This window comes from Lissotriton helveticus, chromosome 8 (genome assembly GCF_964261635.1).
Source record: "Lissotriton helveticus chromosome 8, aLisHel1.1, whole genome shotgun sequence".
Taxonomy (NCBI): domain Eukaryota; kingdom Metazoa; phylum Chordata; class Amphibia; order Caudata; family Salamandridae; genus Lissotriton; species Lissotriton helveticus.
In genome coordinates this window covers 775,663,890-775,689,291 of record NC_136069.1, presented here as the reverse complement: position 1 = coordinate 775,689,291, position 25,402 = coordinate 775,663,890, and the positions used below count along the sequence as shown (strand labels likewise).

Sequence of the window (25,402 nt, the reverse complement as noted above, 5' to 3'; positions counted from 1 at the left end):
TCACAGAAGGCATTTAGTAGTCTTAAGCTAGGATTTTGTTTTAGGTTAGGATTTTGTCCTAAATTAGGATTTTGTCTTAAATTAGGAGGATGTTGTCCTTAGTTAGGATTTTGTCTTAAGTTAGGATTTTGTCTTGAGTTAAACTTAAGACAAACTTAAGTTCAACTTAACTTAAGACTACTAAATGCCTTCTGTGAATACCAAAAGTAGTAAGTTTAGGATTTTGTTGTACGTTAGTTCTGTGAATCGGCCCCATTATCTGTACAAGCATGCAAGCAAAAAGTGTGTCAAGTGTCAGCATTCAAGAAAAAATGTCAAGTTAAACATGAGCATGTAAAATGGTGGTGTTCTTACCCAAGCTTAAAGTGACCAGATGACAGAGTCTTAGCTTTTTCAGTGCCCAGACCACAGCAGCTGCCCTTTCTATTGCACTGTACCACTTTTTCATAGAAAGTTACCTCCTACAAATGAAGGCTGCAGGTTGGTCTAGGCTCTCTTTGTTTAGCTGCGAAAGCATTGCCCCCAAGCCTTGCTATGAGGCATCAGTCTGCACAACGAGTACTTGAGAGAATTCAGGGGGCCTTGAGCACGTGTGCTGTTCACATGGCTTCCTTCAAAAGCAGACTGGAATGCCTCTGCCTAGATCACATGACGTGACTGCTTCTTGGAAGTCAACAATGGTGCCAAACCCTTGGGGACAAAAACCACTGGGCTGAACCAAGAACTGTTGGAGGGCTCAATAACCCCAAGTGCTAGCATCTTGGAAACGTCATCCTTGATGCTAGCCCTCAATCTGTCAGACAACCTGTACATTGTGTTCTTAACAGGCAGGCTATCACCAGTATCCACATCATGAACGCCCCAACGGGTGACTCCTGGGGTGAGTGAGAATAGAGATACAAACTGTCCCAGCAGCAAGCTACAATCTCTGTGTTGATTTGGGGGTCAAGGTTTGGGCAAGTTCACACCCTGTACGGACCCATCCTGCTCTTTGGAAGATAGACAGTCAGGGAAAGGTCATTCTCCTCTTCCGCCCCATCATCAGTGACCAACGGCATGGTCAACTCGAACTCTCAAAGTGTGACTTGAGGCTCTTCATGTGCAAAACACTTAGGCTTCCTAGGAGTCTGCAAATCCACCAGGAAGGTGACATCACTCTTGTGCTCCTTTACCTCAAATGGGCCAGATCAGCAGCCTCGAAGAGCTTGGGGCTCCACAGGTGTCATTACCCACAAATTTTGACCAGGATGAAACTCAACTAGAGTGCAATTCTAGTCATACCAGCATTTCATGTCCTCCTGGCTGGATTCCAGATTCTCCTGGGTGAGTTTCTAGAAGCAGGCTGTCTGGTTGCAGGAAGGCCAGCACGCAGCTAAATACATCCGGGGGTAGCCTCAGGAGAGATTGCCTCTTTCACCAAACTGAGACGTCCTCTCACAGCATGCCCGTACAGTAGTTCAAAAGGGCTAAAGCCAACCACCTTCTGTAGTACCTCCCTGAAGGCCCCACAATGTCAATTCCCACCTGCTCGAAAGGGGTACTCCCAACAGGGAAAGGTTGCAGGTTGCAGGGGGCTTTGGATTTCCCCCTTGTCTTACCACTCATACAGCAAGTAGGACAGGACCTGCAGAATGCATCTCAGGCCTTTCTCATCTGAGGCTAATAAAAATGGGTGGTAAGCCTGTTGAAGGTCTTGTTTTGTCCCAAATGACCTGTCAGTGTAATATCATAAGCCAGACCCAGTAGGAAAGTTCTGAAGCACCAGGGTACCACCAGCACACGGGTTTCACCAGGCTCAGGAACCTTAGGCTCAATATACAGGAGAATATTCTCCCAATAAATCAGCCATGCATCAGCTGCCTGGGCCTAGACCTGCTACCAAAGACCCACAAGAGTAGGGCACTCCTTCTGCACTGTGCAGAACTCCTATCTGGGGGGATCTCCATCCTGTTGTCACTGGGTCAGCTCAGGCAGGTTCCCGAGTTTGGCCACTTCTCCCCTGTGGTTCTAGGACATTCCCCTCAGGGTCAGCTTCAACCCGGATTGTGGGAATTTTAGGAGCTGGTTTCCAGTGCCCCTTGCCCTTCCTCTTCTTGGCAGGCGTCTGTACCACTCCTTTATGCTCCAGGTCTTTCTGACCACTCTCACGTGCTACCATGGACTGCCTGGTCAGCCACATACATTCAGGCAACTCCAACATCTCCACGTGTGACCTGAGTTCCACTTCCTTCTAGGTGGTATGCTCCAGGTCATTGCCTAGCAGATAATCCAAAGGATGGGAAAACTCACAACTACCCTCAAGAAACCTGAGACACAGAACTTGAGCCAAAAAACATTGTTTTAGCTGGTTGTCTACAGCAAGTATTTCGTAGACCACATTAGGGACTACATGCTCCAAAGAAACCTGATGGCACCGGACAGTCATCATGGGGGCTCCTGTGTCTCTCAGAGCCTCCACCCTTTGCCCATTAATGGTAACCCACTACCTATACTCAGGGATGCTAGGAAATCCTCAGCTGTATCCCCACCACCAGCTGAGACCAACATCTCCCCCAGTGCTGCTCTAGCCATCTCCAGTGACGGCCCACTGTTGGGGGGCTGTACCCGTTAAGAAACTTAGGACCTCCCTTGAAGTGCCCCTATTCATTACATTCAGATTACTTCAGGGGTCCCTCCCCTGCAGACGTATGTATAGGGAACAATTTATTCTTTTCAGTAGGGGGTTAGGAACCCTGGAAATTAATTTGGTGCTCTTTAGAAAACTCCTTACTTTTGTTTTTGTCGCCCCCTCCTTCTCCTGCTGGGGACCCTGCCCACCCCTGCCGGGATCTCGCCTAGATACCTTCTAGTGGACCCTGGTGCTGACCCAGCTATCTACCTCCCTAGCAAGCTCTCTGGGGTCAGCGAGCTTACTCTCAATCAAGTTCTGGTACAGCTCTGTAAAACAAATGTGCTCTTGTGCAATCAAATTGTACAGCCCCAGACAATTTGTCACATCACTGCCCTTCACTCAACCATCCAGGGCCTTGCAAAAAGAATCAACACAAACCACACAGGTCTGTAGGAGAGTTTAACACTGTCCCTAAACTTCTGCCAGTATTTCTCTGGGGTCAAACCCTATTTCCTGGTAAGGGCTTCCTTCATGGCAGTATGCCTCATCCTGTCACTCTCCTCTAGGGCCAGTAAGGTGTCCATCGCTTCAGTTGTGATATGCTTCCACAAACATGCACCCCAATCTCTCTCAGGGATCTTGTGCATTTGCAAAGCTATCCTGTAGGCCTCAAACCACTGATCTATGGCGTCTCTCACTCCATAATCAGACACCAGATCCTTGGGTATGTGTACTCTCGATTTATTTCTCTCCATATTCAACTTGAGTTTTGAAAACTCCAACTTGAGAGCTTCCTTTCTTCTTGTCTGTCCTCCAGCTTCTTTGGGATGAGGCCTTTAGAGGAAACACTGCTGCCTGCTCTGAAGGAGGCTCTCCCTCCATTTAAGCTGTCCCTCTACCCCACAGGTGGTACTGGAACTTCCAGTAACTACAGATGCAGACTTTGCTACTCATCATCCATAACATTAGCCCCCTCTTTTGGATTCCCAGCTGTATCCCTGGCCGCTAGCCAAGCCCTCAGTGCCTTTTGCAGCTCTTGCTTTTTTATTAAGGCCTTTAAAAGAACACTTGAAATCTCTGCATAAACCTTTCATCTGGGTCATCTTATAGGTTTCCACCTTCTCCTGCTCAAACTTCACTACTGCAGGTGCAGTTGCTGACTCTTTAGATTGAGACATGACTGTTGCAGAAACTTAAAAAGCCACCAAAGAGAACAAAAGGAAAGAAATGTATTGGTATGTAATAGTCTGAAATATTGAAGTAGTGGATATCAATCACTGTCTGCAATGCACACATACATGTCCTATCCTCAACACTGATCACCAATGTTAAAAATAGTTTTTCTGGTTTGCAGAGGTATGTAACCTGTCAAAGCAGGAACCACAATCCTAGTCAGGGTAAGTGTAGTACACACTGAAGGTTTACCTGTGCTTACCCTCTGGTAGCTTGGCACAGAATAATCAGGCTAAACTAAAGAGGTAATGTCTGAAGTACTTATGCACAAGCGGTAACACAGTTAAATTACCGCAAAAGTATTCTACACCAGTTCAGATAAGTAACCAATATTTATTTGAGTAAAAAAACGACCAAAGCGATAAAAATCAAACATACACAAGTCAAGTTATGAATGTTGGAAGATTAAACAAAAACACAGTGCTTAGAAATCAGTAGCTTCAACTGGGGCTATCTTATTGCGCTTGAGCAGGGGAAATCCGAAAGTTCAGTCTGACAGCAATGGAGCGCTGGCTGGATTCAGGAGTTCTGCAGACCCATTGAAAGTACCTTGGTTACGTGCAAGCTTTGGATGATGCATTAAGCAAAGGAGGGGATGTGTCGCTGTCGAATGCCTTGTGTCAATTCCAAAGTCGGGCAACGTTGTAGATGCGTTGATGTCAAGAAGTGATGTGCATCGGACCAATGTGTCGATGTTGATCCAATGGGTAAGCCATGTGTGCAGCACACAAGTGATGCGTTGGTGCAAAGCAATGCAGGACCAGCAATGCGTATGAATCTTGGAACAGTGTGTCCTGGACGTCAGTGAGGTACTGACAGGGACACCTGCAGCAGCAGTGATGTGGAGGTGCTGAGTCGGCAAAGTTGGGGCTGCATTGTAAGTCTTGGCCATTGCTTAGTGCAGTCGGTGAGCAGTGTCCACTGCTTGGTGGAGGCATCAGCAATGCATCATTATCCCAAAGAAATGCACCAGTTCTGATTAATGCATCAGTGTTGATGCTTTGATTTCTTGGGTTGCAGCAGCAAACACTCACGTCCAAGGGCCCAGGACTGGATGTGGCACCCCTTGGCAGAACAGGGCTCACAGCAGTGGAGCCCAGGTGCTGGTTGCAAGATGCAGATAACGTCTTTGATATCCCTGAGACTTCGGAAACAGAAGGCAAGTCCAAGAAGCCCTTGGAGAACCTTCAGAGATGCAGGATATAGAGAGTCAATGCCAGTCCTCTCACTTAGGCAAGAAGCAACAGGCAGCAGACCAACACAGCAAAATAAGCAACAAAGTGGCAGACCCTCCTGGCAGCAAAATTTTGATAGAATGCCCTCAGTTCCAGAAGTGTTCTGAGTATATGGTGTCAAAGGTCCAGAATTCATACCCATTTTAGGCTTTGAAGAAAGGAGACCTCAAATAAAGGTATTTGTAGAGCACAAGACCCTGTCCTTCCTGCTCTGGCTCTAGACTCACTACAGGGGGTATGCAACCCTTGGCGTGGGAACAGGCACAGCCCTATTCAGGTGCAAGTGTTTGCTCCTCCCTCTCACTCTAGTGCAAGAAGACCCTCTTGAGGTATCAGGATGTGAGTGTCAAACCTCAGCTCTCTTTGTGTGTGACTGCCTAGAGGAAATAGACAAAGCCCAGCTGTCACCCAACCCACATGTGTATTCTGGAGACAGGCAGAAGGCACATAATGGATAAAGTAGGAAAATGTCAACTTTCTAAAAGTGGCTTTTTCAGACCTGCAATTTAAAAACCAACCTCACTAAAAGATAGTCTTACAGTAATTAAACAAATGGAATGTGAGACATTCGATGCTGACTAATATTCTTGTGACGAAAGTCTATGCATGAACATCCAACAATCAGAAGTGTTGGAAGTCATAAAGTCTGTTCTTGAAACCAGACCACTGTCTCATAATATACCAATAAGTTTCATTAAGGATTATGGTAAGATAGCTTTGGAGTGTAACTATTTTATTTTTAAAGGGGATTTTTATGCCGAAATAAAAGGAGTTGCGATGGGGGCAATTTTTGCCCCAGACAAAGCTAATTTGAATGATGCTGCTTTCGAAGAGAGAACTATCTATACTAGTACTAACCCATATGAAAGGTACATAAAGAAGTGGTTACGATATATAGTCGACATCTTGTTAATTTGGCATGGATCTACTGCAGAATTACTCAAGTTTCATGAGTGGCTAAATAACCAGGATGCCAATCTACAATTCGCCCTTGAATATAACAAAAATTTGATTCATCTTCATAATTTAAAGGTCACACACGTTGAAAGCTGCCTATATTTAGACATTTATACCAAACCCACAGCAAGAAACACTCTTCTCAAGTATACGAGTCACCATCCTAGGAACTTCATTTTAGGCAGTTCTTAAGGATACGGAGTAACTTTACCAGAAAAAATGATTGCTTTTCGGAGGCAAAGTACTGCTTTCTAAATTCGCCACTAGAGGTTACCCGTATCGGTTGGTGAAAAGATCTCGTAAACGGATGTGGAATTACGATCGGGATTCATTGTTAAGGGTAAAAGAGAAACAGAATCAATGCTGGCTATCATGTGTGACTAGGCTTGGTATGGAGTCTAGTAGGATTAACAAGATAATCCTTATAAAATGACATCTATTAGATGCATCACACACTCAGTGGGAGAAACCTTTGTTCTCCTTTAAGAGAGCAAGACATCTTGAAGATCAATTGGTCCGAGCATAAACTGAACCAGCACAAATGACAATAAGCCAGATGTTGGGGTTGACCCCTTTTTGTGAGTATTATCTGTGTGGCAGTTGCACAGCATGTTCACCCACGAGTGTCACAAAATCATGTGTATTAAATGAAAGAATATAGGAACTGAAGCATTTTTCTAATTGTGGGACAAAAAAGTTATCCACTGTATTGAATGTCCTTGTGCATTGTATTGTATTGACAAAAATACACAAGAGATGAGAACATGTATAATACAACATCAATCGAGCATTAGCTGCAATATCATTAATGCTCCGTTGGTTGACCAATGTAAGGCTATGTCATATGCTCCTAATGCAACTAAATGGGCTGTTCTCAAAGTTCTCAAGTGCACCAGGAGAAAGCTTGATGCAGTTTGCTTGCTTACACTGAAGGAGAGCAGGTGGATCTGCATGGGTAATACAGTTAGGATGGGGCTTAACCAACAAGTTGAAAGGCATGTGTTGCCCACCTTGTAAGCATAAGAAGTGCTCTGTTATTGCAAGTGCTCCGTTACATCTGAATAGTTTCTTATTATACTTGCATGAGTGTATAGCATTGTTTGATCAGCATTTAGTAAGATGTTCTAAAAAGAATCACGTTGTGCTGTTTTACCTAAGTTGTGAGATTGGGCCATACCATTTTTCCCTTTGCTCTGCTTTCAGAGATTGATGCACAGGTGCATTTGGAATCTTCTTTAGGTATGGAACTGCACATCTCAATGCTATGTGAGACATTTGTTCTGCTTTTATGATTAGAAATGATTGGGGTCTTGTTTTGGTGAGGTCTGTTGTGCTCCAAGGAATGGGTATTTTAACATTTTCTTAATCCTCATAGGCTCCTTGATTACTATATCCCTATATGGATTTATTTAATCAATGTTCTTTGCAAAAACTGTGCCGCTGGTACCAATGAATCAATATACATATGTTTGTGGTCCTTCTTGCCTTTGTATGACACCACGTGTAGTGAGCAGTTGGAGAAGGGTGCGTATTTCCGAGATCCGAGTAAGTACAGGATCCGTATAGCGTCTAGCGCGTTATTGTACCCTTACTTTATTTTTAGAGACAGTAATATTTTTTCTTGACCTGGGCTATGTCAGATGGTATAAATGCTTTATATGGTAGCGCTTAGAATTTTGGATTTGGTTATCTGTTTAAAGCATGTCCCTCCCTGTTGTAATGCTGTCAGCAGGTTTTACATATATTGATTGTCAGTGATGGTTTTTGCCATTACAAGATGGCACTTCTTGTTTCAGCCTCTCACGTGACCTACATTAGGCATTTACCAAATGATTCCACATGCTTTTATAGCATTTCTAGATGCATTTATGGTGATTGCAACTTTTGATGTGATCCAGACGTGACTAGCACAGATGTGTGCATGTGGAAAGTAAGTGCTGCAACACCTGCTAGCTAAGGGTTATATAAATACAGTGATGTTAATTTGATTTGTATTTACATAGGCTGCGGTTCGTATTTACAGATTACTCTACCCTGCTGTATAGTTTCCTTATTGTGCTTTGGTAAGGCAGCAATATTTTTGCATTTATGTCTGTAAGTGTGACATCTAGTTTTGATGTTTTACACTTTTTTATATTTCCATTTCCTAGTTTGGTGATCAAATTCTAGGTGAGATACATCTTTTTGATACACCTAAATAGTAGCACTATATATGAGTACTCAGCACATGAGTTGTTGCAGGTTTGATGTGGTCATTTGGAGGCACATCAATTTGTTTTGAACCAAGCAATTTTTGGTGTTTTTAAGATGGCAACTGTTTAATTAAGGGGTAATCTTTCTTTTTTTTAAAATCTTTATTCAGTTGATAAAATCACCATAAAAGAATACCAAACAAAACAAAGAGTTAACTGTCAAGTTCATAAACGTTAAATACAAAGATAAAATGACACATGCAATAATGATTAATGGGCAATTAATCAAGTCTCGTTCTTCTGGACACCAAGGCTGTTTGTTAAAAAGATAGAACAGTAAAAATAACATGATTAGTGGGAAGAATCTGAAGATACATCAAAACTGGCCTAACTTGATTAGAATTCAGGGATTTCAACAGGTGGATTCAAATTTGCTTCCTTGGACAGCTATAATAAGAGCAAAACATTATACAATGCAACAGATCCTGCAGAGACGTATTGTCAGCCACAGGGTTCCCTTGACTCAGGCCGTACCCACCCGCAAGGAGATGCCAAAAGATGATGCAGTTGGTTGAACCTAAATCTGGCTATCAAAAACCTAACATGCTGTGAGCGAACTGTGAGAGAACCTTGGCAAGATATGGCTCCAGCCCCTGTACAGTTTTTAGCAACATGTGACCCCAAACTGATGTTTTCTGAAGCTCTAAATACTTTCTCTCCAGATGAGAGTGTTCTAAGAACAACCTTTTGACACACCTCAGCTCATGCGAGAGAGGCGGGATCATCAAAAATATCTGACCAACCTATGTAGGTAAAAGCTGCCTTAACATGGGCTATCCATGGTATCCTATGTCCCTGATCAAGAGCCAGGCAGTCTGCTAGGATCATCTGGTTTAACATCCGTTCAGCCCTACTCCAAATCTTAATCAACACAGAAGCAGACTTAGCGCTATCAGATCCACCTGCACAGAAGAACCTGGGTTAGCATAGAGAACCTGTACCATTCTATGAGGAAAATTGTTTTCAACTGATTGAATCTGGTCTAACTTGGCCTAACCTGATGTCTTACAGCGGTTAACATAGCTGAGGAATACACTTAGCCTGATACATTTTTAACAGGTCCCTCGGTACCCTAGAACCAACTGTCTGTGCAAAACTCAAAACCGCCTCCATGGTTTTAAGAAACCCTGATCTTTTTGTCTCCATCAGAGATTTCCAACTATTATTAACATCAAATAGAACCCCAAGTAAGGGAATACCTTCACTTTGCCCAGGGTAAAATTAGCCAACTTAAAGGTCTAGCTCATGCTTGCTTCAGGGTCTACTACATTCACGTATGACTTTGAAAAATTAACCATCAGATCAAGATTCTCCATAAGAGACACATCTGGCCAGAAGTAAGGCCAGCCCCTGTGCGGTCCGAGCCATAAGGAACACGTCATCAGCGTATAATAAAATAGGGAGAAGTCTATCACCATCCTTAGGGCAGGCTGCCGCAACTGATAACTCAAGGCCATTCACATGCAAAGTAAACAGAAATGGAGCAAGTATGCATCCTTGACACACACACAAGCTGGTCAAGAATGGGTGAGTACAGGTGGCGCCCTGAGAAAGACGAACCGAGGCAGAGGTCTCTGGGTGGAGGTTGGCTAGAAGGGCCACAATACTTGCATCAATCCCCATTTCTCTAAGCAGGGTTCAAAGTTTCCCTCGGTTCACCCTGTCGAAAGCTGATGTTGAGTCCATAAAGACTAAATGTACAGATTCAGACTGAGACACCCTATATTTATTAATAACTAAATGGAGGTCCAGGCATTGGTCTGAAGTGGACCTCACTGCTCTAAAACCATACTGGACATCGCTCAGAATGTTTTTCACTTATTTCCAATCATTCAGCCTATTAAAAATCACCCTCCCAGTACCTTTATGGTTGAATCCTGTAATGATATTGGTCTATTACATTGTGGATTGTCTTTATCCCCCTTCTTAAAAATAGGAACAATCACAGCAGACCAAGAAGGCAACATTTCCATCTGTGTTGCCGCATTCAGGACCTGTGTTAAAAGTGGAGCCCAGACAACAATATTAGATTTAAACAGATCTGACGGGATACTATCTGGACCTGGGGCCTTGTTACTAGATAATGCAAATATACCTTGTGTAATTTCGTCTAAGTTCCAGACCACTGGGTTACAGGCTGTGATTGATCCAGCAGGAGTTTTTTCACCCCAGAGACCCCCTTGTTGTAATCACTCTCAAAATGAGCCACCCCCTGGTGCTCTGGAATATGATGACACAAAAGCATCCCGGAGCCCTCTGCCAAACAAGGCCAGTTGACCACTCTCCAAAAGCTCCACTGAGGCTATTTCCTGTAAATTATGTTTACAGGTAATTTAGGCCTGCTAGTAAGGCAACCTACAATCTTTAACCTGTTGCCCATCCATCGGTGACTGCTTCAGAGCTGCCTTCAAATGACATAGGTTTCTGGAACAGTCCCTGTCAAACCATTTGGGGACATGTGACATCAATTTGAAAACCTCTGCAGCATTAGCTTTAAAAGCATTCCAGGACCTCCCCTTCCCCAGCATCACTGTAGAGACAAAGACAAAGTGCAAAAAGTGCTGCCTGAAGCCGCCGGGGTCCATCTAGGACCATTTCAACCTTCTCCACAGGTCAACGGTGGAGAGCCTCGTTAAAGCCCCCCTGTGCTGTGACCGGGGGGCCTTAGTCACATCCAGGGTTACAGATAAAGGATTATGATCACTAATAGAACTAAAAATGATGTTAAAATGGGAAATAAACCAATGTAGTGGAGCAGAGACAAAGATAAAATGAATAAATGACCTAGAGCAGCTCCCTTGGAAGGGTGGACAAATTACAGGGTTCTGAGAGTTCACCAGTTACTCCAAATTAAAGACCAGATTGTGACTGTCCAAGAACTCTTGAGGTGCGGGCCTTCCTGAGAATGCTCAAAGTGTAGCTCTTTTCTCAGCAAAAAACTACAATTTAGTAAGTCACCGATTAGGGGGTTGCATAAATGACAATTAAAATCACCAGCAAATGACAGTTAAGACTTGCCTTTCATCCTTAGCTGAAATTGAACTCAGAGACGGTCCAGGTGCGAGCCACCATTACCCCATTTACTGTTATAGAAGTTGCTCACAACCCCTGATAAGGGGCCAAGGAGTGTTAGCCATGCCCACTGTATTCTATGCACCTGCCAATGGAGATCCGAAATGTAACCACTCATTACCACTGATAAACATAATTAAGCCACCCCCCTTCGGCCTGCCCGTCCTTGAAGGTGTAATAGGTTCAAAGTAAGTAGTATATCCTCAAGGAAGAAACTATTAACAGTTTCCCAAGTTTCTTGGAAACAAATTATGTGGAAAGATTTAACAAATTGAACCCACCTTGGATCAGTAAACTTAGAAGAGAGACCCACAATATTCCAGGACAACAATGTATAGCTTTTTAAAGACTGAGAGGGACCTCCAGCAGGAGCCAGGGTCAGGGCAGCCACGGAGAGCTGATGAGGGTCATGTAAATCCAGTCAATCACAAGATTCCAACCCAGCTAATAGGAGAAATGTATTGGCGATGGAAACAAGGGGTGGAAGCCTTAATTCAGTGCATTATTTAATTAGACAGGGCCCCAGTTAGTGTGATGAAAATCTAATAAACCAACCGGACTACCTGGTCTGTAAAAAACCACAGGGAGTGTGACTACCCCTAGATGCCTAATATTGGAGGGGAAAAGACACACAATTGATGGACGGGATGCAGAACAAATCAAAATATTCACCCCCAGTTAGGACATCTGGGTTAAATCCATCATGCATTTTCTCACCATGCGACCCCAGTTTAGACTTGGCCATGTGCCTCATGAGAACAGTCCAGCCGAACTGCCAAGCCAGGTCCTCCATGGACCGGAAATAAGCATCCTTGGACCGGTTTCAGGGTTTCACCCCTCATCAGTCAGGATAGCTTAATTACAGTGGCACAGTGAGCCCGGGACCCATGTCTGGGCATACCTGGCGCACTTAGGGCGAGAAAGCAAAAGACACACATTTGATGGACGGAATGCAGAACAAATCTAAACATCACCCCCAGTCAAGAGATCTGGGTTAAATCCATCGTTCATTTGCTCACCATGCCACCCCAGTTTAGATCTGGCCATATGCAAATCAGTCTTGACCCTTTGCCTCATGGGAACAGTCCAGTTTGAAGGGCTGTTCGGGCTGGACTGTTCCCATGAGGCACAGGGTCAAGACTGATTTGCATATAGCTGTGTCTGAACTGGGTGGCCAAGTGAGCTAAAGAACAATGACGGATTCAACCCAGATCTGTGACTGGGGGTGAGTGTCTGAAAAGTTTCAGCGCTCCGTCCCTCATCTCCTTGTATTGGCTAATATTGGATGGGGGCAGCTGCAAGGAGTTCACTCACTTGCCAAGGATTGTTAAAATTGACCACCATGCAGTCCTCCCAAGGTTTCCTATCCTTGCCTACCCAGCTTCCTCCACGGGCCATGATGATAACATCCTCTAACGCCCTGCTACAGGGCAGATGTACGGTAAACCAATGCACTACCTCATTCTAAAGTCTTTGATATGATTCACCAATGGAAGTTAAATGGGGAAGGGGAATTCCCTAAAACAACTTCATAACGGGTTGCTTCTGGAGACAGATTAAGCACTTCCCTTGAGGTAATGGGATACCCGGTGGGCTGGCTGCCCCCTTCAGTGCCCAAATGATGCGGGTGAGCAGCAGTACGCCTAGTCTCCAACCCTGTTCCCTGACTTGGGTGCAACCAGGATAAGGTCTGCGACTATGACAAATTGGTTTAACAGAGAGTCTCTCCTTGGGCAAGTTTACTCAAATAGGAACCTCATTCCCGACTAATCTCATACCCCTCCTTCCCCTTGTTCATCAAGAAAAGTAACTCTGTGACCCTCTCTTCATTATGAAAAAAGCCTCACCAAAATTGAATTCAATTTGTTATTTAACATTAACTCAAAATCCCTGAGAGATGCATTCCTGAGAAAAGGTCCCCCCTCTCCATCTGTTAAAGTGGAAATAGAGCGGCCACCCTGCTTAGACTTTACAAGAGGCTGGGCAGGAGCACATGTTTTCTGTTTCCTCTAGCGCCTTGGGCTAAAATCCGGTGTCGTGGAAATTATAGAGTTTCCATTACCATCGCTATCCCCTCAAGACTTCCCCCTGCCCACCCAGTTGACCCAGGTCGTGGGTGGGCCCCTCTTAACCATTACAGACCGGTGACCTGTGGGGAGGTGTGAGGGACCTATCCCTGTCCAAAGAAAGCCACCTTTCAGCCAACTCTGTTTCTTTGGATACAACCCCCACTGTCCGGTGGAGAAAACCTTCCATGGTAGTAACACCAGGGGCTATGGATGGGGGTGGGGTTGGGGTTTTAATAGAGGGGCCTTTCTTTTTACCCATATTTGCAATACCTTTTAACACCATTAACCCTTTGGCAGGTTAACACCCACACACTGTGGCTGGGAAGAAGTCACCAAGAAGATAACCAGTCTAGTGTACCAGTCAAGAGAGAGTAAGCAAAGAACAGTACAATGTCCTGGGCACAAAAATACAGAAAAAAACACTGTTCTACAATGCTCAAGGATAAAACCCAAGGGGGGGTGGCCCCCGCCCCAGCTCTTACTGTCACTGACGGGTGCAGACTGGTCTGCTCTTAGCCTGCTCTTGTCTCTGTCTTCACCTGGGCCATGCCCAAGTGTGTTCCGTACTGTGGGACGCCTCTGCTAAATTTATGATGCTCAGCTTCTTACTCCACGTTACCGTCGGCCAGCTAGAGGAACCAGGGAATCTGGGAGGTGTAATCTCCTCCCCCAAGCTGCTGACAAAGTCCCAGATGTGGCCTTAGATTTCAGGGCACTCCAAAACAAAGGCTTCAATACAGGTAAGTTATGAACGCAGGTCCCGCGGTGCGGTACACCTCTGCTGAATTTACGATGTTCCAGCGCCTTACTTCACGTCACTGCTGGCCAGCCAAGAAACTAGGGAAGCTGGCAGGTGTAATCTCCTCCCTCAAGCTGCAGACAAATTCCCAGAAACGGCTGTAGATCTCAGGGCGCTCCAAACCAAAGGCTCTGGTACAGGTGAGGTATGAACATGGGTATGAGGTGATAATCACTTTTGGTGGGGCTACCTTGTTTTATTGTATTTGAGCACGTTTTGGGTATAATAAGGCGACACGTTTTGTTTTAAAGTGGTAGTCACTTATAGAGGTGATACATTGTGGGCAAGCAGTGCACATGATGCTCTTTGGGGTACTGTTTATTTTCATTATATTCATTATTGTTTCATTTTGTTAGACCTTTCAGGGATTGCCTCAGTTTGGACATATATACACTGTGTCCTAATGATGGTCTCGTTGACCTCTTGGCCATGAGAGACTGAAACGTTGATGGTTCCTACCCTCTAACCTCCGTCACATTATGTTGTTTATCGTTCGTATGATTGTTGGAGCAAAAAAGAAGGGATCTAACAGGACTAAGGATTGGTGAACACATGTTGTTAGGCGGATTCATCACTTCCCAGTGATCCTGTGTCTGGAATGAATGTATAGCTGTTAGTATAATCATGAGGGGTGCAACAGTGTTGCTGTAACAATAATTCTTAATTGTATCTAAATATTATGTTTTTTTTATGATCATAAGAAAACCGCACAAACTAAATAAGAACTGTCTTGTCAGATCATTACACCTTCAGTCTCATTTTCTGGTTATTGCTTAAGTATTTGTTTTGCATATTAATTACATTGTTGATGTAGATCAATGAATTGAAAAGTATATTAAAAATAATTCCTCCAGGAACACATTGTCCGTATACTTTTAAAAAGCTGGCATTTTCCAGCACTTTGTCCAGGCAGCCTTTCTTGGGTCACATGACTGGGTGTAGTTGACAATTAGATTTTGTGAATTCCTCCCAGATAATCACACAATAGAGGGATTAGGGGTACCTTAATGGACCATCTGCTGGTAGGATGGGGGAGCGGAAATAAGCACAACTAGACTAACAGCTGAATAGTATGTGCTCTACCTTCACGCAAAGGGCCCAATGACGCTGTTTTGTCACACAAAGCCAGGGCAGGGGAGTCAGGAAGTTCCATGCACTTTAAACATCCTTTCCAGAAGCTTCTCCCACCTTCCAGAAGAAGGGCATCAAGATATAAAAATAGGACCTTCAGACACACTCTTCAGTTCACTACTGGAGCTACAGAAGGACTCACACAGGGTAGCTTGCTGCTGTGACCTGCTGGGCACTCTGCCAGACTGCTGCTGTACCCGGAAGAACTGCTTTGCTGCCTGGAGCCTGCCCTGAACTTGAAGAAACCAGCCCTGCTGTTAAGCCCTGCAGCTTCACCTGCACACAGGACTACCAGAAGCTACTCCTGGGGCTAATTTGATGGCCTCCTCTCCACAGCCACAGGGACATAAAAGGCTCCCACCATCTTCAACCTGCACCTGGACCCATCCTGAGTGAGTCCTGAACCCCCAAGAGGTGTCCTGAACCTGTGTTTGTGGTTCTAAAGGTGCCCAGATGGGCAGCAACCAAAATTGGCTCAGAAGTGCTCTGAGTACCAGGAGGAGACCTGGACCCACCTGCTCGCCTATCTGCCCAGGGTGCATCACTGGTCGGATTGAATATCAGGCTCTCCCGCTACATTCTTCTCTGCAGCAGCAAGTTTGTTTCAGCTGGGTTTTTTTTACTTCCATTTTGATGACTAATTCTGAACATCCAAACCTTCACCGCAGCTTCAGCCCAAGATCATCCGATGACACCGCTCCTTCCTCGGAAACCTCCTGCCACCTTGCCCAAATTAACTTTACCTTCTCAGAACATTTTCTTCAAGAATTTATCTAAATTTGAAGGTAAGCACTGACCAGGGCCAATCCACTTGTATCCAAACCGCGCTTCATCGAGGTCGGCTTTCACTTTTAACTTTGACCTTGATGTCTGCTGTTGGCGCTTTGATCTTGAGCTGGTTTACACAAAAAAATATTAAGTTAATAACTCTGATGCTACTGATTGGATTTTTGTTGTTTTGGGGTGATATAACTTATTAAAATGTATTTTCTTTATTATTCTTATGTTGGTTTTCACTTTGTTACTGTTTGTGAGCTGCATAAATACTTTACTCTTTGCTTCTACGTCAAGCCTCACTGCTTTTTGGGCCAAGAATAGGAATAGATTGACTACTTGGTAAGACAAGAAGGGATTTTTTTGTAAGGATGGTCCGGAGCATAGCAAAAATCCTAATAGCCCATTCGTTTAAGTTTTGGTGCCACACTTGTTAAGAAGTCAAGAACTCCAGTTTTGCCCTGGCCTTTTGGAAACACTGGCACTGCCAGATGGGCGAGTTTCAGAACTGGTATTTTGGTTCCTTGTCTGTGACTAGCCTAAAAATAAAAGATCCACATAGGGGCCCTTACAAACTCGCCAATCTGGCATTGTCAGAGTGCCCAATAGGCAAATCTAACAATAGAGATCGCTGCATAAATGTGTAGGCTTTCTGGAGGAAGGAGTGCTGTTGCATGAAATACATTAAGATGTAATTGATAAAGCCATCATTTTTCTTACACACCATTGTATCAACATGTATCTTATATTTACAGATTTGGCTGCGATTAAAAAGAAATTGGCAGATTTAGGATATATTTTAGTAACGACTCAGTTGAAGATTTCAAATACTACGACCTATAGAAAAAAACGCAGACTCAAATCTACTAGTAAGTATGATTGATGACCTTGATGAAAAAAACGTATTTTACATAAAAGATTTCTGACCAGTTACTCTTACTTTTGTTACAAAAGGGTCTCTGTTTTCTTAGAGTAGCAATTGTACAAGGCAGCCTCCCCTGACCATGTGGTATTATTGTTTTTGGAGTCCTCTCAAAAGCAGACGAAAAGAAACAATGGGGCATATTATCAAGGACGGGCAATATATTATCGCCGCTTTTATCGGCAGGAAACTGCCGATAAAGCGGCGATAATGGGCTTGATAATATGCTCTATGAATTCCTATCGAAGCCCATGTTAGATGTGAAGACATCTAACATGGGCTTCGATAGGAATTCATAGAGCATATTATCAAGCCCATTATCGCCGCTTTATCGGCAGTTTCCTGCCGATAAAAGCGGCGATAATGTATCGCCCGTCCTTGATAATATGCCCCAATATCTCAAGCTGCTCGTCAGAGACTGCCCTCATTGATCAGATGTTCCTCCTATGAAGTGACAAATACGTGATAGTCTAAACTGGAAGGAGCTTTGGTGTTTGCCCAAATGGCACGCCCTGCAATGTGGGAAGACAATGCTGACAAGTTATTGAACTACAAATGTATTTCAACAAAATGTTTAGAAATCAATGAAGGCAAGAATAATTACTTTGCGCACTTAAAACTGAAACTATTATTTCTAAAATGTATTACTATTAGAGAACCGCATTTATATCTATTTTTAAGATTTTTGTCAAATAGGCATTTCTTTGCTAGTTTTAGTAGTATCTGACTATGTTTTATCTACTGAGAATATATCAAGTTGCAACTGGTGCATTTGAGCCTGCATTTTTTTCAATAAATGTAACCACTGACTTAGGGTCCATTTTAGAGGTTGGCAGACAGCGTACTCCAGCGCAAATGCCACAAAGTACCCTGCTCTCCAAACCTCGGTGTGCCCGCCTCATATACCGATGAGAGGACATTAAGTTTTCATTCGACACGTCACGCCCCATGGAAGGTGCAAGCAGAGAATCCTCTTTTGTTATGGGTCCTCAACCTCCTTTATATCCTCTGGGGTGATCTCTGGGATCATCACAGGGCTGGTAAGCTATTTCCTCTTCTCGGGTTGTGGCTCCTTTCTTTTAAGAGATTTGCAAAGTACTTTCTTAATCTCTCATGTTCTTCCTTTTACCAGAGAGTGCCACCCCTCCCTTGTCTCATATCTCTGTCATAAAGCTTCTAGCCTCTTCAACGTGTAGTTTGTTGGTGAACAACCTGCCTTCCTTCTATTCTCTGTCAGAGTATTTGATGTATCATTTTGCAGTTTGTGGCAGGTTCTGTTTGTTTTCATGGTTCTAAACGGTCCCCTTGGGTGATGACCTGCTTCTATATTGTTTGTGATTGCGTTGCTTTATGTTTGTTTCTTTTAAGTTTTACAAAGATTTTATTGATCACAGTTTATTAATTGTAAGATAATAAGCGTTCTTTTTAAAATTATTAGACAGGCTTTATTGATCATAGTTATATGAATTATATGATAATAAACATTCTGTTACCTTATATTTCTGTTCTGCCTCCTAGAGATTTATTCTAATTTTCTGGCTAGTGACTCTCTCATCAGTTTTAATGATACTGCTTCTACACTAAATCGACATTTAAGCTCTTTCTTAAAATTCTGAATGTCTCATTCTACCAGCGAAAACCTCCAGAAGAGCTCTAAAAGATCAAAACTTCCTTTTTGCAAAATTACTCGACTTAGATGTATCAAGATAGCATTTCACTATTCTCTAATTGCGAATCACAAGGAACCGCAATTACTGAATCGCAAAATGCAATGTATGAAGGTGTGTAGTACACCCTTTGCAATTCCTAGAGGGTTGCAAATACCCTACCTCATTAATATTAATGAGGTAGGTCGCAATTTGCGAACCCCTAGGAATCACAAAATTCACAGGGATGGGGCCTACTGAGATCAGCAGACCACCATGTCCGTGATTGCTTTTAAATAAAGCAATTTTTTTGTGTAAAGCAGCACGTTTTCCTTAAAGAAATACAAGATGCTTGACAAAACGAAAAATGAAAAGTTTTCTTTACATTTTTTAAGAGCAGGTAGTGGTCCGTGGGACCACTGCCTGCGTTTAAAAATAGTTTTACAAACATTCACAAAGGGGAAGGGGTCTCTTGGGGACCCCTTCCCATTTGCGAATGGGTTAACACCTACTTGAAGTAGGTGGTAAAATACCGGGGCCTCATTTATGAAAAGTGACGCATCGCTGCGTGCAAACAGGGATGCGTCACTTTTCAGTGCGCCCTCCTTGCGACATGCTGGATGCGTCATATTTATAATATGACGCATCATGTCGGAAGGAGTTACAGATACGTCAGTATTTCTGACGTATCTGTAGGCGCAAAAGTGACGCATTGCTGGAGTGTGTCACAAAAGTGACGCAACTCCAGCAATGCGCCCTTTCACATGGGGCAAGCCCCATGTGAAAGGGCCTGCGTCAGTCTTACGCCTGCTGTGAGGCAGGCGTAAGATTTTGACTCAACAGCGTCCTAGAAGTGACGCAGTGAAATCTCATAGATTTCACAGCGTCACTTCTATGAGGCTTTTTGCGGGGGAACGCCCCCCCTGCATACATTATACCTGACGCAGGTATAATGTAGCGCAGGGGTTTACAAAGTGACGCATCTGCTTAGAAGCGTCACTTTGTAAATAGTGCGCAACAGGAGGCATGTTTTACGCCACCGATGCGTCACAAAAAGTGACGCATCAAAAGCGCAAAACTGACGCACGGCCTCATAAATGAGGCCCTGGATGTTTTGCAAACACAAATGCGGTCACAAAACATTCATAAATACCAATGTGATTCGGTATTAGGAAGGGATGCCCTAAACAAACCCCTTCCTAATATTGAATCGCAAACCCATTTTGCGATTTGGTAACAGCTTACCGAATCGCAAACTTAGGTTTGGTACATCGGAAAAGCAATTTATGCGTTCGCAAATGGGCAGATTCTGTGAATCTGCCCGTTTGAGAACGCCAAAAGGCTTGACACATCTGGCCCTTAGACCCTGAAAATACCAAAATCTCTCACCGTTATTTTAATTGAATTATCAAGGGAAAAAAATAGAAAAATGGTCAACATTTAAACACATGATGACATTCGCCGCCACACCATTGTGCGTTTGTTTTTTGCCTAAAACATAACATTTGAATGCTACTTTACAAATAATGGATGAAGCACTTCATATTATGGACACATGGGGCTGCTTGCATTCTCATATTACCACTCTGGGCAGCCTCTGATAAAATCATTCACAAAACTTTACTTTTACACCCATCCAACGCACATAGACCTTCGTGGATCACTACTGGATTAGATTGCCTTCCAGAAGGGCAGGGCAGAGTTTGCACAAATTGAATCCTCCACATCACAGATATACACATGGATATGCATGTGGTAACTCAGGGATCAACACTATCTCTCACAATGTCCAATCTGTGCACCTCTGCTGTCGGTATACGGAAATAATGGCTTGAGAATTCCAATAGAAGTCCATGTTCTGGTGTGAACATGGGCTTCTATTGGAATTCTCCAGGGCATATTATCAAGCCCATTATCGCCGATTTAGCAGCAGTTTTCTGCCGCTAAACCGGCGATAATTTTAATGCCGTTCTTGATAATATGCCCCATAGTTCCCATCAGAAAACCCCAATAGGACATTGTCAGCCAGTTGGAAGCTCTGTTTCCGATGCATACCTCAAAATATGAAACATCTGATATTTTTACTCATCTTCCAGAAATCACTAAACACATTAAAGAAACCCCTAGTAAAATATGTCACAATATTTCTCCATTCCTGCAGTAGAAACGATTTTAGAATGCCTTTTGTTGGTGAGTTTTAGAGATGCAGCACTGTGTGAGGAGAACAGTTTTTTTCTGCAATGGATGGTGCCTTTAACACCAACTGAAATATATTTTGCTTTAGAATCTCTCATGTGCCTGTACACTTGAAATGCTTGCATACTTTACATCCGCTGACCCTATCAAAAGTCAAAAGTCCAAATATCTGTATTCGATTAGCCAAATAAATCATAAAAGTACAGTTAAAATAATGTTGTATCAACAATACAAACAGATTCAGTCATGTCAGTACAGTTTCATAAACAAACGTGATACACCCCCGAAAACAACCGAGACAAAAAACAGCAAACACTAAAGTTATCTTAAAATTACAAATACAATAAATCCGGTTTTACTTGCTTGAAATTCGGGGGCAAAAGAAGAGGGCAAACACCCTTATGTCGTAAACCAGTCCATTTAGGGCAGATAAGGACAATGGGGCAGATGTAGCATCCATTTTTTTTGTCGCAAATGCTGCGATTCGCAAAATAGCAGCGTTTGCAACATAAAAAACTGGATTTGGAATGTATTATGCAAAAAGCCTCGCAATATTAAGTAATCGCAAATTTTGCGATTCCTTAATATTGCGAGGCTTTTAAGAAATGGCAAATTGCGATTTCTTATTTGAAATGTATTAAGCATTTCAGTGTTGCGATTTTTGACTAAGAATTCGCAAATTACCACCAACTTGTAATTGGCGAATTCTTTTCAAAATGCACTTTTTTTAAATTCTAAAGGTGCCATATGACGCTCATACATGCCCTTAGGGCATGTATGTGCGCCATATGCGCACACATGTCAAATTCAGGGGTGCAGCCTTGCACCCTTGAAATTATTCTCAATTTGCGATTAGCAAATTGCTAATCACAAATTGAGAATAATTTCACATTCATTCCTATGGGCCTCCTGGCCCATAGAAATGAATGGGAAATTATTCCTTAATTGCGATTAGCAATTTGCTAATCGCAATTAAGGAATTTTAAGAAATCGCTAAATAATAGCGAATTTCTACATACATACCATTTTGCACTTCTCAAATAGCGATTCCTTAAAAATCGCTATTTGAGAATCGCAAAATGGTATCTTGATACATCTGCCCCAATATGTCAAGTGTCTAGAGCGGAAGTCAATTCACATGTGCAAAGGGGGGGGGTCTGAAGACTAATGCCAGCCCACTAACAACTGTGGGAACAAATTTAAACAAAATACGTTACTAATCTTCTATGCAAAACCGGAAGTCCAATGTTAAATAAAATTCCACTTTCCTCATAGACCTCACAATCGCATATGGCTTGTAGCTGTTATGCTGGGACACTAAGGTCCTAGCTTCGTGTGTATGCGTTGTGAAAGCCTCTTTACCCCATGCAACATCTGATTTGCAAATCAGCTCTGGTGCACTAAATAATTGGCGTTTATCCATTGCTTCCAGTGCAGCTTTAATGTAACTCAACCATGGTGTATGTTGAATATTAACATATTCAAACAATCACGTATGATCTTTCTGTTGTATTCTAAGTAACTTTTACGCCAAATGGAAAGCTAAATGAGTATTAGACGGATTTGTGTAAAATCTGAAATAAAGCCTGGTCCTAGATCTTCGTGCGCTATTTCTGCAGGTAAACTCTGGGAAATCTGCAGTATTCTCCTAAAAAAATATTTTCAGCCACTTGTATTGGAGGACAATGTTTATATCTCCAAATCTCTGCACCAAAGGCAACAGTTGGAATATAGTTTACATTATAAAGATATAATAAGGACATTATGTGTCTATATCCTAGGCGTCTTGAAAAAGCGACTAAGTAATGGGCTACCCTATTGAAGGATTAGACGTGCACTCTTAGTAAAGGGTCCAATGAGTTATATTATCCAGCAGAATGCCTAGATAACATAATTTGTCAAACACTAACTCTACATAAAATCATAAAAACAATTGAATTACAACTGCAGCCATTAGCTGTATGCGCAATAGGAACAAAATTGTCTGCATACAGCAGAGCCACAACGATTCGCTTTTCAACCATCAACACAACCTTAGAGAGTTCTCTTAAAAATGGATCCAGCCTATTAATATACAGAATAAAAAGCATGGAGACCAAAATGCATCCCTGTCGGACCACCCTACCTAACTGAGCGTCTGTGGTGCATTCCCTGAGGGTCCGTATCTTAGCTAGGCTTCCAGTTCCATGTGTAAATGATGCAAGAAAGCTACAAGGGCTGCGTTCACCCCATGTCCCTCAGCACAGCCCACAGTTTTGATCTAACCACTGTGTCAAATGTTGTGCTGAGGACAAATGTGTACATTCCTTTTTATTGACTGTATATTTAATAATTAAAAGGTAGAGGTTCAAGTTTTGTTCTATTATCCCTTGACCTGTCCTGAAATCTTCTTAACTCAACTTCCAAGGCAACCTCTGAAGAGGGTGAATTCACCTGCCTCCGAACCTGCCCCGCACCCGCCAAGACAAACACCAGCAGCAACCACCTCAAGTGCATCCTGATCAACACCCGCTCCGTCCACAGACACGCCGTGGAACTCTGGAACCTCCTCGACGCTACATCACCGGACGTCGCCTTCCTCACGGAAACCTGGATGAACGCCTCCTCTGCACCCGACATCGCCATCGCCATCCCGGACGGGTACAAGATCATCAGGAGGGACCGCATCAACCAGACCGGAGGTGGCATCGCCATCGTCCACAGGAACACCATCCGCATCACGACCGACGCCAACGACTCCTTCGCCGCAGCCGAACATCTCCACTTCCAGATTCACACCGACCCTAAGACGACCCTCAGAGGCACCCTCGTCTACAGACCCCCGGGACCACGCACACAATTCAGCAAAGACATCACAGACTTCATCAGCCCGCACGCCCTCCCCTCCACTGACTACATCCTCCTCGGGGACCTCAACTTCCACCTGGAGAACAACAAGGACCGCAACACCACTGCCCTGATGGAAAACCTCGCCAACCTCGGACTCAAGCAACTGGTCAACACCCCCACCCACTACGCCGGCCACACGCTTGATCCCGTCTTCTCTTCCAGCAAGTACATCACCTTCAGCCACGCCACCGGACTCCACTGGACCGACCACAGCTGCGTCCACTTCAGCTTCAAAAGATCCACGACCCACCACCAACCGCAACAGGTACCTCACAGGAATTGGAGCAAGATCACCGCAAACCAGCTCACCACCTCCCTCAGCCAGAGCCCACCCGCCAACACTACGGACCCCAATGAAGAAGCCAGCAACTTCACACAGTGGCTGACCGCCTGCGCGGATGACCTCGCGCCACTAAAGAACCCTCCCAGCAGACCCAGAAGCAAGAAGGCATCCTGGTTCACCGACGACCTCAAGGACTCCAAGAAGACCTGCCGCACCCTCGAGAAAGCCTGGCTCCTCGACCGGACCACCCACAACATGACCGCCCTCAAACACGCTACCCGCAAGCACCACCAGCTCATCCGCACCACCAAGAAGAAATCCCTGAAGGAACGACTGGACAACAATGCCCACGACAGCAAAGAGCTCTTCACTATCGTCAAGGAGTTCTCCAACCCCAGCACCGGCACCAACGACATCACTCCGTCACAAGACCTCTGCGACTGCCTCGCCTCGTTCTTCCACCGCAAGATCGCCGACATCCACAACAGCTTCAGCGCCCCACCCACGCACCCAACCGTCGAACCAACACCCCCCACCGCCACCCTTCGCACCTGGACCACGGTGACCACCGAAGACACAGCCCGCACGATGAACACCATCCACTCCGGATCACCGACCGACCCCTGCCCACACCACGTCTTCAACAAGGCCGACTCCACCATCGCACCCCAACTCCGGAACATCATCAACGCCTCCTTCAACACCGCCACCTTTCCGGAGAGCTGGAAGCACGCCGAGATCAGCGCCCTCCTGAAGAAACCTACAGCGGACCCCACCGATCTCAAAAACTTCCGCCCCATCTCGCTCCTCCCTTTTCCTGCTAAAGTCATCGAGAAGATCGTCAACAGACAGCTGACCGCCTTCCTCGAGACGAATGGATCCCTCGACCCCTCGCAGTCCGGCTTCAGAGCCAACCACAGCACAGAGACCGCCCTCATCGCAGCCACCGACGACATCCGGACCCTGCTCGACAAGGGGGAAACAGTGGCCCTCATCCTCCTGGACCTCTCCGCTGCGTTCGACACGGTCTGCCACTGCACCCTAGTCCAACGCCTCAGCAACATCGGTATCCAAGAGAAGGCACTGGAGTGGATCATCTCGTTCCTCGCCGGAAGAACACAAAGAGTCCGCCTCCCCCCGTTTCGCTCCGAGGCCACCGAAGTCATCTGCGGCGTCCCGCAAGGATCTTCACTCAGCCCCACCCTCTTCAACATCTACATGAAACCTCTCGCAGCCATCGCACGCCAGCACAACCTCAACATCATCTCTTACGCCGACGACACCCAGCTGATCCTCTCCCTCACCAGAGACCCTGACACCGCCAGAACCTGCC

At 44.4% G+C, this 25,402-nt stretch overlaps 1 protein-coding gene across 1 annotated transcript in view; it reads left to right on the top strand.

The window, feature by feature from the left end:
- LOC144772911 (uncharacterized) overlaps nucleotides 1-25,402 on the top strand; it is a 2,519,762-nt gene that overhangs the window by 201,315 nt on the left and 2,293,045 nt on the right. The window contains exon 5 of the mRNA XM_078657606.1: nucleotides 16,889-17,002. The gene's annotated coding sequence lies outside the window, so the exon portion shown is untranslated. The remainder of the gene's footprint in view (nucleotides 1-16,888; nucleotides 17,003-25,402) is intronic.